At 43.4% G+C, this 18,392-nt stretch overlaps 1 protein-coding gene across 2 annotated transcripts in view; it reads left to right on the plus strand.

Annotated features, from left to right (window-relative positions):
• Window positions 1-7,627: 7,627 nt before the first annotated feature.
• SLC16A7 (solute carrier family 16 member 7) overlaps window positions 7,628-18,392 on the plus strand; it is a 125,212-nt gene continuing 114,447 nt past the window's right edge. The window contains exons 1-2 of one of the 2 annotated variants that reach the window (XM_054696738.1): window positions 7,628-7,659; window positions 11,882-11,948. The gene's annotated coding sequence lies outside the window, so the exon portion shown is untranslated. Of the gene's footprint in view, window positions 7,660-9,364; window positions 9,600-11,881; window positions 11,949-18,392 lie in introns of those variants that run through there. The other variant, XM_037515091.2, reaches the window with a different exon arrangement.

The following is an 18,392-nucleotide window of genomic DNA, read 5'->3' on the forward strand; positions in this document are numbered from 1 at the left end:
TTAACTCAAATATCAATTCTTAGTTAATTTTACATGACTTTTCTCATTTAGATGATTTCAAGTTAGTTTTTCTAAATTGTATAATTTTGCTTTGGAGGAATATTTTAAATGTGTACATGTTTTACAGATGATAATATCACCTTTCTTTCTGTTAAAATTTACAGTTTGAAGAGCAATTCCATTTACATTGCTTGGTTCACCCTTCTTAATAACCAAATCAAATTTCTATTGATCATGAAGAGTGTGAAGTTTAAATAGATTTGTGTCATTGCCCAAGTAGTGCATTAATAAATTGCAAAACTATACACATCTTCATTTACTCAGAACACCAAACATCTGAAATAATCATTTAAGATATAACTTTTCTCACTGAGGAAGTATATAATTTTCATTTTATATATTCAAAAATCAAACTTAATATCTTAAAACATGTCTACAGGAATATTTTTATTTAAATATTTATAGAAGCAAATAAACAAAAGCTTTCTCAATTTATATCTGCATGTGAACTGATAAAGAATTTGTGGAACTTCCATACAACAAAAGCCAAATGCAAAAAGGTACATATTGCATCATTCCATTTATGTAACATATTAGAGTAGGGAAAACAAAGAAACTTATGATAACAAAACTGGATCAACAATCGCTTTGGTGCAGGTAGGACTAAAAAAAAAGATGAAATTTCTCTATGTTTTGATTGGAGTGGTGGTTAAAAAGTTTATTGATTTGTCAAGGCTTATCAAACTATACAATTAAAATGCATTCATTCTGATATTTGTAAGTTATACTTTCATGAGTTTACTTAAAATAAAGCTGGTTAAAATCCACAATTTTCATTTGAGTCTTTCGTATCATAAAAGCAAGCTCGTTCTCCTTCATAAAGCTGTTGAGGAAGAACTCTGTCTCTTTGAAGCATATTTCTGTGTGTCTGGCTAAGCATTGAACTCAGTAACTAGAATGGTCTGTTCCACTTTAGACTGAAGAAAAAATTAAGTAAAATGTCATTAAAAAAACATAATATCCCGGGCCTCCCTGGTGGCGCAGCGGTTGAGCACTGGGCTGCGAGGCTGCCCTCAGCCTCTGCAGCACCGGTTCATTCTCCGGCCGCCAGCGAGGGTCCCACCAAAAAAAAAAAACAAAAAAAAAAACAAAAACATAATATCCCAATATTTATACTCTGATATATGTGTGGGCAAATAAAATTATTGGCTGGGTATAATCATAGCATAGATGAGGCTCAGTTAAAAATTGAAGAAACTGTATACTCTGTTTCAGAGAACCAGTATTTATATCTAGAAAGTTTATCACTATACCTGGCAGATAAATGTTGCTTAATAAACATGCCAAATGAATAAAACATAAATATTTCAAAGTCATAACTGTATTTCATAAATCTAGACCTGCATTAAAAATTGAAGTTTTGGGGGCCTCCCTGGTGGTGCAGGGGTTAAGTCTCAACACTATGAAGCTATCCACAGCCACTGCAGCATGAGTTCAATCCCTGGCCAGGGAGCAACTCACATGGCGCAGCAGACCTCTCCTGAATCCCCACTGCTGCCCTCAGCAGTGGATTTCAGTGGATCCGCCTGTTCTGCTCCCCACTCTGTCTCTGGTGAATCCCGCACCTCTGGCCTGTACCCCAGCTCTTGTATGCAGAAATAAATAAATCTTTAAAAAACTTGAAGTTCTGGTAGACTAAGAAATAAGTTACAAAATCAATATACCTCAGGTGACCACCTATATTCAAGTGTCTCACAAAATATTACAGGACTAAAGCGTAGAGCTACGTGGATTTGAAACATGCATCGCATTTGATAGAACATCTCATACAGATTAATTCTTGGGAAAAAATTTACAAGTGGTAATGCAAGATCACAATCAATAAAATCCCAGAAAAATTAACCAGCTTAAGAGATCAACTACCATTATAGAGAAAAACAAACATGCACTCGGGTTCAATTCTTGGCAGGTGGAAAGCAGAAAAGAACCTTTTGAGTAGAAAACAAAATGGTAATGTGGCCTTAACTTTAAGCATAAAACAAAGTAAAGCAGCTGAAACACTAACTTACTGAGAATCAGATAGCTGAGCATATTTTGCATGAAGCTCTCCTGTGACCTAGAATGCATTATGTAAATAAAAACAATGACTAACCAAGTCAAGGACATTCTGGGCACCTGGCAAGCTAGACCAAAATTACAAGGCAAATTTATGGTTGCATTTTATAAAGTATCTTGATCAACACTGCTATTTAAAATATGAAAAGGAAGCTATTCTTTTTGTTTCATTAGAAAAAGCTATCATATGTATATATATATATATATATATATAAAACTTTTTAAGATATACATAATCTCTGTGGATCTTTGAACCACAGAGTTTAAGAAAATGAAGCTAAGATTAGGTGAGTCACCAAGAAATATGTGTCAGGAAGAGGTGCTGACAGAAGCTTAGGTTATTTGATATCATATTAAGACATCAGTGATGCATTTAATAAAATTTATTAAGGATTAAATACTTATAAACAACTATTTATAAGACACCCAAAAATTTCACAGTGTATTATGAAAATACGTTTCTAATGCCATATGCACTTTTAGAAAACATAAAATATTCAGTGACTGTATCAATAAGACATTTAAAAGTGGAATGCATTTAGCTTACTTTATGGATAGCATTAAATTAGATGTAAAATGGACATGAGTTCAATGCAGAACCCATTGAGAAAGTTTTGGAACCTCCCAAGTCATTATTTTTGACAAAAGATCTCGCTGGGTTAGTGTCTATTTGTTGAAAGACCTACAACAATGTCCAACATAACTGTGAGGGTCTTCGATAGAGGATATTTCCAAAGCAGTCTATGTGGATGTACTCACGACATAAATCTAGAAGCAGTGGAAAGATGTCATTCCTCTTGTACTTTCTATGAAATCAGGTCATCCCAGTTGCTCGTCAGACACAGCCACAGTCACAACACGCTGTTGTGAGATGTCGAGTGAGTTTGATGTCACTCAGGCTGATGGGACAAGAGGAACTTTAGTCTTTGCTCCTTAGTTAAATCCAATCTATTGTGTGTACTTGGCACACCCACACCCACATACGCACACCCCTACTTTGGTCTCATAGAGTCTTGTCATATAAAGGCTCAATTTAAGGTTGGGAGAATACATATTTTTAACCTTAACACATTAAATTTTTCTCATTAGCTCAAAGCTTCATGGGTCTTTATACCAATATGATTTATAATCTTATTAAATAACATCGTGCATTGCTCAGAATAATCTAGAAAATGTTCTCATGACAAAACCCCAAATCTGAGTGAATAAACACAATGATGGTTTCCTGCTCACACAAAGCCCAGCAGCTGTTCTTTATCTTTTAGGAATTCTATTTTGTAGCTACTCCATCTGAAACATGATACCATGAGAGCAGGGAAAAGGCAGAATGAAGGCACTTCCGTTGCCCCAAAATGACACATGTCACATTCATTCCTACTCTATTAGTTAGAATGAGTCCCCTGGTCCCAATATACCTGTCAGGGAAAGGTAGAGTCACCTGGAGTGTCATGAACACAACAGCCCCCATCAGGTGTCAGCAGCCTGAAGCCACACTACCATCTTGCCTCCATTGGAGTATCTCTGTCTTCAAGAAGTTGTGCTGTATGTTGGGAACTTCTAGAGATGAATACAATGACACCTTTACCCTCTACAATTCTAATGGAGTTGGAGGCGGAGGAATGTCCCAAAGAGAGGCAGATGCCATGTACACGGGAAAGAGCGCCTCTACAGAGATGGCTGCGAATTCATGGGGTCGTCTGGGGAGGGGCATGGCTTAGACAAGTTTGACAGGGAAAAGTGGGTGGGGAATGAAAAATGTGGGAAGACATGTCATGTTGTAGGAAGAATGGACAGAGACCCTGGAACATGAGGCTGAGGGAAACCATGGAGGACACCGGCCTTTGTTAGTTTGTATTGTATGTGTCTATGCACTAGTTTTCTTATTTGTGGAACATGAGTTGCTAGAATGCTGACTATGTTCTTGTTCTTTATTTTCCCAATTGTTAAGAAATCAAGGTTAAAAACTTACCTAGAAATTTTTTTAGATGGAGTAGCTACAAAATAGAATTCCTAAAAGATAAAGAACAGCCGCTGGGCTTTGTGTGTGCAGGAAACCATCATTGTGTTTATTCACTCAGATTTGGGGTTTAGTCATGAGAACATATTCTAGATTATTCTGAGCAATACATGATGTTATTTAATAAGATTATAAATCATAATGGTATAAAGACCCATGAAGCATTGAGCTAATGAGAAAAATTTTTAGGTAAATTTTTAGCCTTGGTTTCTCTTAGGTGCAACTTGAAAGAAAATTTCAAGTTCTGACCATATGTTGTCTTTTCCCTTCAATGGTGCGTTTTTCTCCATTTCTGAACAATCTTAAGACTATGTGTCATAGGATAAGTTGACTGAATTAGTTCCTACCTAATTCTCCTTTCAGATTCTTTTTTTTTTTTTTTTTTTTTTTTATAGAGGCATGTTTTTATTTATTTATTTATTATATTTGTTTGTTTTGTTTATACATGCACTGGGTACAGTCAGAAGCGCGGGAGGGTGAGAGAATTCACCAGAGCCAGAGCGGGGAGCAGAGCAGGCAGAAGGGCCGAAGTACACTGCTGAGGGGAGCAGCGGGCGGCAGGAGAGGTCTGCGCGCCATGTGGGACCCTCCTCCGGTGGCCGGGGAGCAGGCGGGGATCGAACCGGCGCCGCAGAGGCCGCGGGCAGCTTCGCAACCCAGCGCTCAACTGCTGCGCCACCGGGGAGGCCCTCTCCTTTCAGATTCTTTTCTAATTCAACTAAATATTTATATAACACACTTAGTCCTAGCAATAAGACAATTTAGAAATGAATTTCAATACAGAATTTCAATACACTGACACTGAACACTGAGCTGTAGGTAAATTGGATTCAGTTTTAACTGTTTGAAAACCAAAAATTGGAAAGAGAACTTGTTACGGTTAAGATAAAGTGCTACGGGTGTCGATGTTGAGGAGTTTGACAGTGGGTTAGTACTAGGTCAAGAACATGGGGATTTGGGGGCGGAACAGGACAATTAAGAAAATTCAAAGAGAAGGAAATGGATATAGGAAAACGATTCAGGAAATAAATAGTCTCACTTTTCTTATTTGAAAGAAAATAAAAGTGATGGTAGAGTAGGAAACATGTCACAAACACTCATGCACATGACATTAAAACGGTGTCTTGATGTTGTTTCTTTTCATAAAGAATTCTTTAAAAAAGAAAATGAAATTTTATAGTCTCTGCCAGACCGTCCATCCTTATCAAGTATATATTAAGTCATATATACAAATGTCAATTTAAATATTTTTGCTTAAAAAAACCCTCAAGTTCTTGTGAGAACTTTTTATCTTAGTTTATAAGTTCCCAAACTCCTCTCTTTATGAAAGGGCCTTCCACACTGTGTATCATTACTCATCTTATATTTTTTAAATGTTTATTTATTTATGCATATACTCATACTATCTGTCATTCACTTCACACACACCAGCTCACCTAACTGTTATGACAACAATAAAAAATTGAAATTATTTCTACTTTGTAATTGCAGAACATAAAATTCAACTTTTGTCCATATTCACAGACTTGCTAAGGGAGAAGAAAGGCAACGTGAATTTAGCCAAATGACCTAATTTGTCTGTTGCCAAATTTGTAAAATATGAATAATCACAGCACTCTAATAGGATTATTATTAATAGAGATAATCCTTGTAAGAACTGAGAGCAGCGCCTGACATGATAAACACTTAATAAGCAAGTACAATTATTACTACTACTATTATCAGCTTGATCCTCTGTCCCTCGGCTTTAAAATTCAGTTATTTCAACTAAATTATCTTGACTTCTTAGAAAGGATTTAAATTCTAGAATAAATGAGAAAAGCTTCTAGGAAGCTATATTATTATCTAGGATGAGATAATATTTTATCTTTTTCGCTTTTTAGGAGCAAGGATGGGGTGAGGGGGATCACATAAATTGGCAGAAAAAGTACAATATGGCTTCTCAAATGCAACCCAAGTTTATTCTTCTGGACAGTTTCATTTCTTTAGCGGTTTAACTTTAGCGACATTCAAGGAATTCAACCTAATTCGGTGTGAGCTAAGAAAGCATTCTTTTTTTTCTCCCCCCATGTAAGTATTTTATTTATTTATTTTATATATTTCTTACATCATTTTTCATTTTTGCACTATGTATGCCTTTTCATCTTGGTTATAGTCCCCAGACAATTCCCACCCCCTTGTTTTGATCCTACTGCCTCCCACCCTGCCCCGCCCCTACCTGTCTCTGGTTTATAGTAGCTTGTTGATTTCGGTTTTTGCCAAGCTATGGAAAGAACCCAAATAACCCAAATGCCCCCAAATCGATAACTGGATCAAGAAGATGTGGTCCATATACATATGGAATATTACTCAGCACTCAAAAAGGTAAACTCATGCCATTTGCAGCAACATGGATGGCGCTGGAAGGGATCATGCTCAGTGAAATAAGCCAAAAAGAAAAAGAAAAATCCCGGATGGTCTCACTCACAGCAGGAATCTAGAAAACTTAAATAAGGGACCAGGAAAAAGGCTCATTCTAATCAAGCTAGGCATTCTTTTCCAGGCCGTCCTCACACTAACTTCCCCAAGAAACATATTCCAAAGAGGGAGAAAAATCAAGGCAGAAGAAACCAAAGCAAGGCCAGTGGAGGAATTTCCCCAGCACTATTCATGGTTCAACAACTAAACCCTATTTTCAGGATTTGAATAATTTGCGAGACTAAAAGTGAATTCTGCCCAATGGATTTTCTTCCCTATTTTGAAGTTTCTGGGGCTATTTCCTGCTCTCCGCCCACGGCGCGCACTTTCTGTTTTCCTGAGCTTGAACGACTTGGTGACCTGCTGCCAGCGCTGCGATTCCCTCCCCTCCAAAAAGGCCTTAATGGAAAATTTGGTCTATTTTTTAAGATGTGTTTATGTCTGCGCACAGGGGCTGGGGTGCAGGCGGAGATGCGGGGGTGGGCGGAGTCCCCAGAGGCAGAGCCGGGAGCAGAGCAGGCGGACCGGCCGAAACCCACTGCTGAGGGGAGCAGCGGGGAGACAGGAGGGGTCCGCCGCGCCGTGTGGGTAGCCCCTGGCCGGCCGGGGCTCGAACTCGCGCCGCGGAGGCCGGGGGCCGCTCCACAGCGGGGCTCCCCCCTCGGCCGCCAGGGCGGCGCTCGCGTTCCTTCTTCAGGCTTCGGAGAAGGCCCGTCTCCCGCCCCGGCCGGCCGGGCTCCCCAAGGGCGCGTCTCCTCCCGCGGCTGCGCACCCCGAGCCTCCCCGCGGGCCCCCCCCACCCCGCCCCGCCCGGCACCGGGGGCGCGCGTCGCTCACCTGGCGCGGCCCCACCTGCCGCCCCGGCCGCGCCCGCCCGACAGCCCCGAGCATGCTCAGTGCGCCCCGCCCGCCGCGCCCCGACTCCCGCGCCCCCGCCGGGCTCCCCGCGCCCCGCCCCGGCCCCCCCGACCCCCCCGGCCCCCCCGGCCCCGGCCGCGGGCGCGGACTCGTCCGGGAGCGGGGCCCAGAGCGGCCGGGCGGGCGGCAGCAGCGCCCCGGGAGCAGAGCAGGTCGGCGCGGGGTGCGCGGGGGGCGGGAGGGGCGCGCGGGGGGCGCGCGGGGGCGGGGGGCGCGCGGGGGGGCAGAGGGCGCGCGTCTCGGGGCGCCCCGGCTCTGCCCGCGGGGAGCCGGGTGCCCGGGGAGCCGGGCGCCTCTTCCTCTCGCGGCTGCCGGGGGCGCGCGGGCCCGGGGGGCGGGGGTGTCGTCCCGGGGGGCGGGGGTGTCGTCCCGGGGGCGAGGGTGGCGGGGCGCGGGTGTCCGGGGCGGGGGTGGCGGGGCGCGGCCTGCGCCGGGTCTCCCCGCCCGGGGTGCGGGCCACGCGGGGGGCGCCCGGCCAGGCCGGCGGAGGCTGCTCGCGGGGCGCCCCCACCCCCCGCCCCCGCCCGCACCCCCGCGGGGAGCCGTCCCGACCCGCGGCCGCGGCGAGAGGCGCTTTCCTGGGGGGCCGGGGAGGGTCTGTGGTCTGCGCCCGGGGGGTGACACCACGCGCGCGCGCACATGCACACACAGACACACACATGCACACGCCCAGACACACACGCACACACGTGCACACACAGTCACGCACACGCCCAGACACACGTGCACACGCGCGCGCGCGAAACCAGCGGCTCCCCCAGTCCCTGCCTCGGGGTCCGGAGACGCCCCCCCCAAGCCCCCCCGGGCGGGCGGCGCTGCTGCTGCGGGAGCTCGGGCGGGGCCCCCCCAGGTCCAGGGAGACGCCCCTCAGGGGCGCACACGCCGAGGCCCAGATGGGGCGCTGGGGCCAAGACAGGCAGCAGGAAACTGGGGCCCAGACGCCCCTCGTGTCCCCCCGCGCTGCGCGCCCCGCAGGCTTCCGAGCGGCCCGGGGCGCTGCTCTGGGGGGGCCGGGAATGGGGCTGAGCCGGGGCCGGGGCGCGGCTGCGGGGCGCACCCGGGGGCTGAGCGAGGTGACCCCGAGCCCGGCGGGCGGACCCAGCGCCACCTCGGGCCTCAGCAGCCGCGAGCGCAGCGGCGACCTGGGGGGGCGGCGTCGTGAGCGCCGGGGGGCGCCCGCGCCAGGGCCGGAGGCCGGTGTTTGCAGAATTCCCGCCAGCGCTTCGCAGCCCCCCGCGTGGCCGCGTCCCCGGGGCGCGGGGGAACGCGGGCGGCCGGGGGTTTTCACACTCCCTCCCCATCTCCTCGTCACGGCCGCTTCCTACAGATGCTGCGTCTATTTCTGGCCCTGCCGCTGCCCTTTGACGATCTCGGGGTTGCATTTTTGGCCTCGGGCCCCTCCGATGGGCGGGAAGGAGCTGGACCCAGGAGCGAGCCTGGGCCCCGAGACGTCCTTAGGATCCCGGTTCCGAAATGGAAGGAAGTTCCCTGCGGTGGCTTTCACTTTTATTTATTTTTTAAAGATTTATTTACGCAGCCAAGAACTGGGGTACAGGCCAGAGGTGTGGGGGTCTCACCAGAGACAGAGCGGGGAGCAGAGCAGGTGCATCCACTGAAACCCACTGCTGAGGGGAGCCGCGGGGAGACGGGAGGGGTCTGCTGCGCCCTGCGGGCAGCTCCAGGACCGGGGATCGAACTCGTGCTGCAGTGGCTGCGGGTAGCTTCATCGTGCTGAGGCTTCACCCCTGCGCCCCCAGGGAGGCCCCGACTTTATTTGAACCCCTGACATGATGTCGGGTGCTGCACTCTGATTTCCAAGGTGGAGGAGGCTGGAATTCTGCTCTCGAGTCCTTCGTCTCCAGTTATGTAGGTTCCTCTCCCTCCTGCCCCTTTGCTTCCAGTGGACACGTCGTCCTTCGCGGTGAAAAGGATGCAGATCCCAAATATTCTGAAAGGGATTTAACAGTTATACGGAATGTTCGTCAGAGATTCTAGAAGACACCCCGGAGAAGGGTTCCTTAGCCAGAAACGGCGTATTCGGCCCCTTCCTGTGCTCACGGAGAGTGACCCGTCACTCGTGGCCTGTGGACAGGTGATGCAGGGCTTCCTCGTGCTGAGAAGGGAGGGTTGGACGAGTTGCGCCTCTCCCTGTCCCCATTTATAGAAAAAGAATTTAGGGGCAGAGAATGAAGGCACTTGCTCAGATGCACGGCCGGTCAGTGACTGCCCTGCAGCAAGCCCCGGGCCGGGTGGCTGGATCGTGGCCACCGAGCAGCACAGCCCCTGCCCTGCGTGACGTTGGTGAAGTAGGAACGTGGTTGTGTGTTCTAATCCCAGTGCGGTGCCTGGCAGGGGATCGTTCTGAATAATTGATAATGGGGTTGGGGGCCGGGAGAACCATCCAGGATGGAAGGACGTATGAGGGAGACAGAAGTGGAAGGAAGGGACAGGAAATTAGGAAACATCAAGCTTCCTTCCTGCCCGTTACTCTCAAGCTTGCAGGAAATTCGGCCCGGACTCTGACCTGGGGCGGGATAGTTGCAGTTCCCTGGAGAGTATCTGTGCGTCGCCCGGCATCTAGACATCCGGTCAGAGGCTCTTCTGTGAGGATTAGAAAAGCAATCACTCCTGGGGCCGATAGATTAGCAAACGGCGCCAATAACTGTAAACATGAAAAGGAAACCTACTCAGGGCGGGTGGAAAAGGGCAGGTTGTCGTTCAGGGGTTCTGGATTTCGGTTTCAGTTTGACTGCCGGTTGACTTAGCCGTGTGCCATGTGGGGGTATTGCTTGTCTGCTTGTTCTGAGCACCAGTTGTGTCTTCTCTGTGCACCTGACACATCGAAGGGCAGCAAATATGCCCTGTGTCATTTCAATACCTTTCATCTCCTCCCGCCCCCAACCCAGCCCAAAGCCAAGAAGCTGCTCCTGGGTCCCTCACCTTCAACAGTGCTTATGTCAACTGCCTTGTCACTTGAGCTGGACTTATTCTAGGCCAAATACTCTTATTTTACTTCAATTGTAATTCGTTGGGTGGGGGTCCTCTTTGTCTTCCTAGATTTTAGGGACCTTGAGAGCAGAGAGAGCATCTGGGGTTCATCCGGGAACCCTGTTTGTCTGGGTCTGAACAGAACATGGGGTCAAAGATGGGACTCGGGAGCCTGGATGTCTGGGTTTGAACTTGGCTTTGCTTGAGTAGCTAGAGAAGGTTGCTCAACCTCCCTGATTGTCAGTTTTTTTCACGTGTAATTATCTGTCTGTATTTGAGTTTCTTCGCATCTAGGAAGAGGATACTATTCCGCCTCGTAGTAGTTACAAAGATTAAATGAGATACTACCTACGAGGTGCCAGGTATATGCTACAGTAACTCAATGCAGGGTAGCTAGTGCTGTGTACTGAATATCTGACTGTAAGACTGTTGGATCGTTATAAGGATCGCAGGATTCTTCTTCTTAACAGATATTTTGGAAACTTGGAAATGCCAGTTTTCCCACTGGATGACATAACAGTGTGAGATTGCGTAATAAACCATTCAATGGACTCTCATCTTCCGAGAGTTTACCTTGGTTTGTAATAGGCTTTCTCAAAACTGCGGATCAAAGCAATCAGGAACTGTGTTGGGAAATAACTGCATACTCAGTTGCAGTAAAGAAAAATTTAAAAATAAAAATTATTCATTAAATTATAAAAATTATTCATTAAATAAAAATTAATTTAAAAATAATTAAAAATTCATTAAATAAAAATTAAATAAAGATTATTCATTAAAAATTACTCCTTAAAAAATAAGGAAAGCGTTCATTTCTCAATTGGTTCCTTAAATAGTGAAGGAGTGACGCAACCTACCTACTTGTAGGTTAGTAGCTACAGCAAGTTGCTCACCCGTCCTAATTGTCCGTTTTTTCATGTGTAAATGCCTGTCTGTATATGAGTTTCTTCGCATGTGGAAAGAGGATAGTATTCAGCCTCCTGTAGTAGTTGTAAAGATTAAATGCGATAATATCGACGGGACCCAGTGGTTTATAATCATAATGCGATGGAATAGCTTAATAGAGCCCATGGTATCGAGGAAGAAATAACATTTATCTCACAGACATGTGGCAGTTAGTAAACAAGAGAGAGGAAGGTCCATTTATGTATAAACAATAATAATAATCGGGAACACTAGAAAAAAGTAAACTACAAGTTAAACAAATTGAACGCAACTGTAATAAAACTAGTCCAGGTAAGACTGGACGAATTGGGGTACATGGGTTCATTAGAGACATTCTCGACATAGTCATAACTATCAGTCTTAATAAGTGGTGCGAATATTTTTGAATATAATTTTCCTGACCCAATACTAACACGTTCTTGCAATTTTTTTCATTAATAGTTCTTGAAACCCCAAACAAATTCCTGAAAATCTTACAAGAACCCCGAGGAACAGCTCTGAGACGCAGGTGAGAGATATTTTTAGTAAAAGTTTTGTGCAGCTCATGAAAATGTCTATGTGGGTCACTTACCTAAAACAGTGATGTTTTCCAGTAACACTTGGCATGAAAATAGCAATTTTCAATGGAAAACATTTAGTATCATGGTGAACACAAGAAAAATATTTATTTAGATAAAGGAAAAATGTGTAAAAATGTTGGTTGGTATTTTTTAAAAAAGCATTTAATTTCCAATATTGTCTGTCTCCTTAACAAATAAGATGACGAAATGTGTTCTTGTTCATCATCTAGACCCTAATCAGACTTTTATAGGAGTTATTGTGTGGAATATTTATAATTTATAAGAAGAAGCTGCCCTACTAAGTGATTTACTTGAGGACGTTTCTTTTGGGACTAGGTTAGATAGGATTCAACAGTAAAACTACTAGGCATGCCTTTGCTTAGAGAGCCTCTCAGGAATGAAATATTGTAATTATACTACTTATTTTAAGATTTATTCTCCAAAATATCAGAGTTGAAGTTCTCCCATTTCTCCTCAATTCTGCAAAAGTTGCATTCAGTGATTAATCGCGTCACATGACAATATTTCCCAGCGCGTGACTATTAGCGTTTTGGGCCGAGCACCTCTTCCTGGCATGGGGGTGTCTGTCTCACTGCAGGCTGTTTAATGTCTGTGGGGACCCCTGTTTTCATCTGCCGATAGCTTCACCTGGCCATTACAGATGCTAAAAATGCCTCCTATGTTTAAATATGCCTCTTGGAAGGATAATTCTAGATATGGCAGAAAACTGTTGGCCACTAGGATGAAATTGAGGATGGTAAGGAAATTATCCTGAGAGCAGAGTGTCTTCAGATAAAAAACAAATTCTCTTGTTTTACTTCAGAGGGTGAAAAATAGGATCATAGTGAAAAGACTTTGATTTTAAGGAAGAAATTCTTTTATTATAAGGAATATTGAGTATATTAAGTATATTAACTAGGTTAGCATGGATCACCGGGGCGCTCAGTGTCTAGCCTTTGGCTCTGTCAGCACCTGCTGCTTCTTCAATTTCTCTTCTGGCTTCTCTGCTCTTTGCTCTCCTCTTCTCTGTCTACTCATCGGAGCTCCCCCGTGCCTCTCCTTGTACCTCCTCTCACTAAAGTATGTGTTCCTCAATTTCTGCTTTGCATTTTTCTTTGGTGAATATTCTGTGCTTTGGCTGAGTTCATCCTTTCTTGGCCTCCACTTGCACCGCAGTGAGAATGGCTCCCAAATCTTCATCTTTAGCCCTGGCCTTCCTGTAAGGTCCACCTTCCCACACGCCTGCTGGACAGCTCCCCCGTGCTGTGCTGCCGACATCCTGTGAGCAGCTCTGAACTCTTGATGTCTTCCTTCCTGCCTTCTGTTACTCCCATTTATTTTATTAATAGTAGCCTCGTCCTGAGGTTTTTGAAACCCCCCTCAGCCTTGATCTTGTATCTCACCGTCATTTGATTAGACTGATACTTGCATATGTCGACTATTTCTTTCACCAGCTTCCTCTTTTCTCATCCTGCTGGAGTCTGGGCATGTTGTCAGAACCATGCGTTGGTCTTCTACCAGGTCTTCTCACCTCTGGTCTCTGACTCTACCAGCTAATTCTCTGGACCTGCCACCAGACAGTCTGACTGACATACGGCTCCCTTACTGACATGCGCATATCACTGGGGTGACTCCCATTACTTGGGGCTAAGAACCAACATTTCAGTCCCCGTAATTCCAAGGCCTTCTTCATGGCTGACCTACTGCCACCGTTCTTGAGTCAGCGTGAATGCTCCCCGGGTGTCATCCATCTTCACGCCACCATCCTTTTTGGTGATGCTTTTCTTCCATCTTAAAATGCTCTCACATCCTGTTTTTTCTATGTCTGGTTTCAACTCGCCTTCAACACTGAGCTTAAATACCATGTTCACATTTCCTTGGAAGCCTCTGGAGAGGTAGAAGAAGTTTTGCTGACACTCTGGTAACATTGCACTTGTGAGCTGTTTTATTTGTTTAAAAATTTGTATTATAGTTACATCGCGTGTGTCTTCAGTTGCTCCATTCACAACACATTTCTGGATGTCAGGAATGACAGCGTATCCATATTTATATGTTCTTTAGCACTTCGTTGGGGTACAGAGTTGCAAGGCGGACATCTGTTTCCACTTTTATGTAGTGTTTCTTCAGCATCTTCAATAAACCACCATCTCTTGTTTACCTGAAGTGTGCACAAAGGCAGCCTGTTCTTTTTTAAGGCAGTTCCAATTATGACTGAATTCTTCCTTCTTTTAACTAGAATCTTTACTTAGCTTTCTGGAATAATGCAAAATAAATCACCTTCTGGGTGGTTTGAAAGCCCGAGTGCTTATGTATCTTTTATTTTCTCTATCAATTTAACTTATTTAGGTTTTCTACCTGTTTATTTTTTTATTATTTATTTAATTTTTTAAAGATTTATTTATTTATGCATTCAAGAGCTGGGGTACAGGCCAGAGATGTGGGGGGTGAGAGGATTCACCAGAGGCAAAGTGGGGAACAGAATAGGCAGATTGACTGAAATACACTGCTGAGGGGAGCAGGAGAGGTCTGCTGCACCATGTGGGTTGCCCCCTGGCCCGCCAGGGATCGAACTCATGCTGCAGAGACTGCAGACAGCTTCATAGTGTGGTGCCTAACCCCTTGCGCCACCAGGGAGGCCCTACCTGTTTTATTTTTTATTTATTTATTTTTTTAATATTAAATTTTATTTTTATATTCCCCCATACAATTGCAAACGCCCCATTCTGACCCCAATCCTTCCCCTCCCGCCCCCCAACCCCCAAAAAGTGTCTCTGGTTCATAGTTTTTTGTTGATTTTGATTTTCACTTTCTTATATTCATTTTCCTGGTCCCTTATTTAATTTTCTAGATTCCTGCTATGAGTGAGACCATCCGGTATTTTTCTTTTTCTTTTTGGCTTATTTCACTGAGCATGATCCCTTCCAGCTCCATCCATGTTGCTGCAAATTGCATGTGTTTATCTTTTTTGAATGCTGAGTAATAGTCCATGGTATATATGTACCACATCTTCTTGATCCAGTCATCTATTTTTGGGCATTTGGGTTGTTTCCAAAGCTTAGCTATTGTAAACAGTGCTGCTATAAACATAGGGGTGCAGGTGCTCTTTGGAATTGATGTTTCTGTGTCCTTTGGGTAAATACCTGTTTTATTTTTATATGACCTACTTAAGCTCATTTTTCAGAACCACTGCATTTCAAGTTAGAAAAGTTCAGAAATGTACAGAAAACTATAATAATGAAAACAGTTATTATGAATATAATTGTTTAAACTTTTGTTAATGACCCTCGTGGCCATTAATAGCATCTGTTTTTTCATGAAATCTGAAGTGGCAAAGGAGATGTACAAAGGGTTCCACCTCTGGGAGAACCTCACTGCCAACTTAGAGCTGAACATTTTTTCTTTGTGGGCCTCAGTGTAATGTGTAAGTAAATGACTAAGCCATTGAAAGGAAGAAAGCAAAGAAGTGATAATCACTTTAAATTGCAGTTACAATTTGAAATTAGTCACTCAGTAAAGTTATTTCCCTTTATAGATGGATGCCATTAGAGGTAAATGACAACTCTGTGTGTGTGTGTGTGTGTGTCTGTCTGTCTGTCTGTGTGTTTACTAAATGAATTTGGAGATAGTGGACCATTTATTTATAAATAAACAAAGAGTATTCACTTATGTATTCTAGACACCATATAGATGTTAGGGAGATGACTGTGAATAGTACAGCTAAGTTCCTTTTAGCCTTGAGTCAAACAAATAGTGGAACATATTCCAGAAACAAAGTTAAACAATATCTGTCCTTCTGACAAATTTTTGTAGACTTCCAATGTCGCTTTCACCGTGTCCTCTGTCCCATGCCACAGCTCTCTCTTCCCCTTATTTCTCTATCCCAGTATCTCAAGTGAGACCAGAGCCTTCGTAGAGGGAGAGAGAAAACTCGATGGAATTTTTTCATTTGCACATCGCAAGAATAAAGTCTCAGCAAGATGAGGCTACCCATTAGAGAACCCCACAATTTAGTAGATGTTTCAATGCAGGATATTCTAATGGCAGCTAGATCTCACTTCTGAACCTTAAATACATTCAAATCAGTAAATTAGAATTACGACATGAAGTACTGTGCATTAAGACCTGAAAATAATATAGGGCCTCCTTCCTGATCCTTTGAGAATACTGTAATTGCAGTCATATTCTCTGTATGTGTTAGTTATCATGATCAGCGAGGACAGAGATTGACAAACCGTGTAACTCTTGAGCAACACCCAGCCCACTGTCTGTTTTCATAAAGTCTTACTAGGATGTAGCCACACCCATTTGTTTCTACATTTTCTGTGGACACTGTCCCATTTTCCTTCCACAGGGCAGAGTTGCCTAGTTGGAACTTAGCCAGCAACGTCTAAAATCTACGCTCTCTGAGCACTTTAGCAAAAAAATATTTGTTGGCCTCTGCTCTAGGATTTCAGGTGAGAGAGGCTTTATTATGTGAGGGAAAAATCAAAGACGACTTTAATGAAAGGAGTAGAAATATTTTGAAGCTGAGAGCTGGACAGACTAAGTAAAAAGAGGAGATGGTCATTTTAAATACCACTAAATTCAGAAGCTAACACAAACACATGGGTAAATACAAAAGTCTGCTGAAATGTAAAGATTTTATTAATGTTTGTAATTCAAGTGATGTAACCACGTGTCTGAGTATATGTTTTGTGAGTATTTTCATCCAGAACAGTGATTTGTAAACTTGTTGAGACATTTAAAAATAAGATTTAAAAATATTTATTTAAAATTAAATAAATATTTAAAAATATTTATGTAATTTAAAAATAAGATTTTTTTCATTCATGATCATTGATGCTAACGTATCTGATCTTTGTGGAAAATTACTAATCTAGACTAAGTTCATTTGGTAAAATTTATTATTTTCTGTTGTTGACGGAGAATTTTTTCCTCCCTTGTTATCTCTTCTAAAGTACATGCATGCTGGATGACGTAAATAATTTGATAATCTATTGTTATAATAAAATCAATACAGAATATTTGGTGCAAAACTAACTGCCAGTACTATGTCAAGAGCTTTGCAAAGCTCATCTCATTAAAGACTTATCCTGGTCAATGGGATAGATGTTATTATTCCCATTTTATAGAAGAGAACACTAAGGAACATATGAAACAAATAAATGACTTTAGACTACAATACTAGTAGATAGGTAATCCCCCCTGAATGCAGCATGACCCAGAAACTGACCCCTCAAAAAGAGAAACTTTGAAAATAGGATACAGGCAAGAACTTTCAGAAATTATAAAATAGTGAATTTGTCAATTTGTTCTAATGTGACTTAATTCTTTCCTTTTTAGAGCCTTCTGTTATATTTCTATTCTCACTACAAATGCTTCTGTAAATTATAATTGAAACTAATGATTTTTATGGAGCTGGAAGTTTCTATATCCTGCTTTATTCTGTCACTTTCTGTCCTCACCTCTTTCCCTTTTAAACAGCAGTTGCTTGTAATTTTCTCCTTCCCTCCCCTTTGTCTGTAGGGTCGTGTCCCTTTATTCACATCTAGGCCCCAGGAACCTGTTGGCTGGTGCCTTTAATGTAGCAATAAAATGCTTGAATGCATTTTCCTAAAGCAGCAGCCTTTGTCAGAAAACAAATAATCAATACAACTTAATACCAGTTTATTTTTTAAACATGAAAGCAAGTAGATGCTATCGAAATATTTGTACATCACTAATGGATATCACAAAATGATGAATAGATAAGAAAAGGTGAATGATTCAGGAGAAGGGAGGGTAAGAAAATGCAAGTCCGCCCACATGGACCACGTTGGCGCCCCTTGGAGAGGACCCTGGCCATGTGCCAAGTGGGGGGAACATTCATTATCCCCAGAAATGGTCCTGTCTACTGACCATCTGAGCATTATCTCCTTTGCCAGTCCTTTCCTAAGTCACATGTGCTGTTAAATTTAAAGGGGAAAAAATGCATCAGGGAGGAAACATACACGTTTTTATTTCTTTATTTTTTACCAATAATATAGATTTATTACCCTGACTGAGGAAGATATCTGGTCCTATTGTCTACATTTGTTTTCAGATGTTTTAAAAAAAAAAGAGAAGAGACGCTTCCATACACATAGCACCAATTAAAAACATGCATCTTATTTTGAATGCTTAGAATTAGAAGCCTAATTATTACTGTTCATTGGGTTAGCTCAGTGATCATGATCAAAATTGTCATGCACATGGTCTGCAACTTTCATTTAAGGCTGAGTGCTCCATCCATCCCTTTTAGTTTCTAAGTTATTAAAATTATTTAGCTTTCTATTAGGTCTCTTATTTTACTAGCTTTTGTCTTATTTTACTAGCTTTTGTCTTAGGGCATGGGATGCCTGCTCACACGTACA

This window comes from Talpa occidentalis, unplaced genomic scaffold (assembly GCF_014898055.3).
Source record: "Talpa occidentalis isolate TD23 unplaced genomic scaffold, MPIMG_talOcc4v2.1 talOcc4.16, whole genome shotgun sequence".
Lineage (NCBI taxonomy): Eukaryota > Metazoa > Chordata > Mammalia > Eulipotyphla > Talpidae > Talpa > Talpa occidentalis.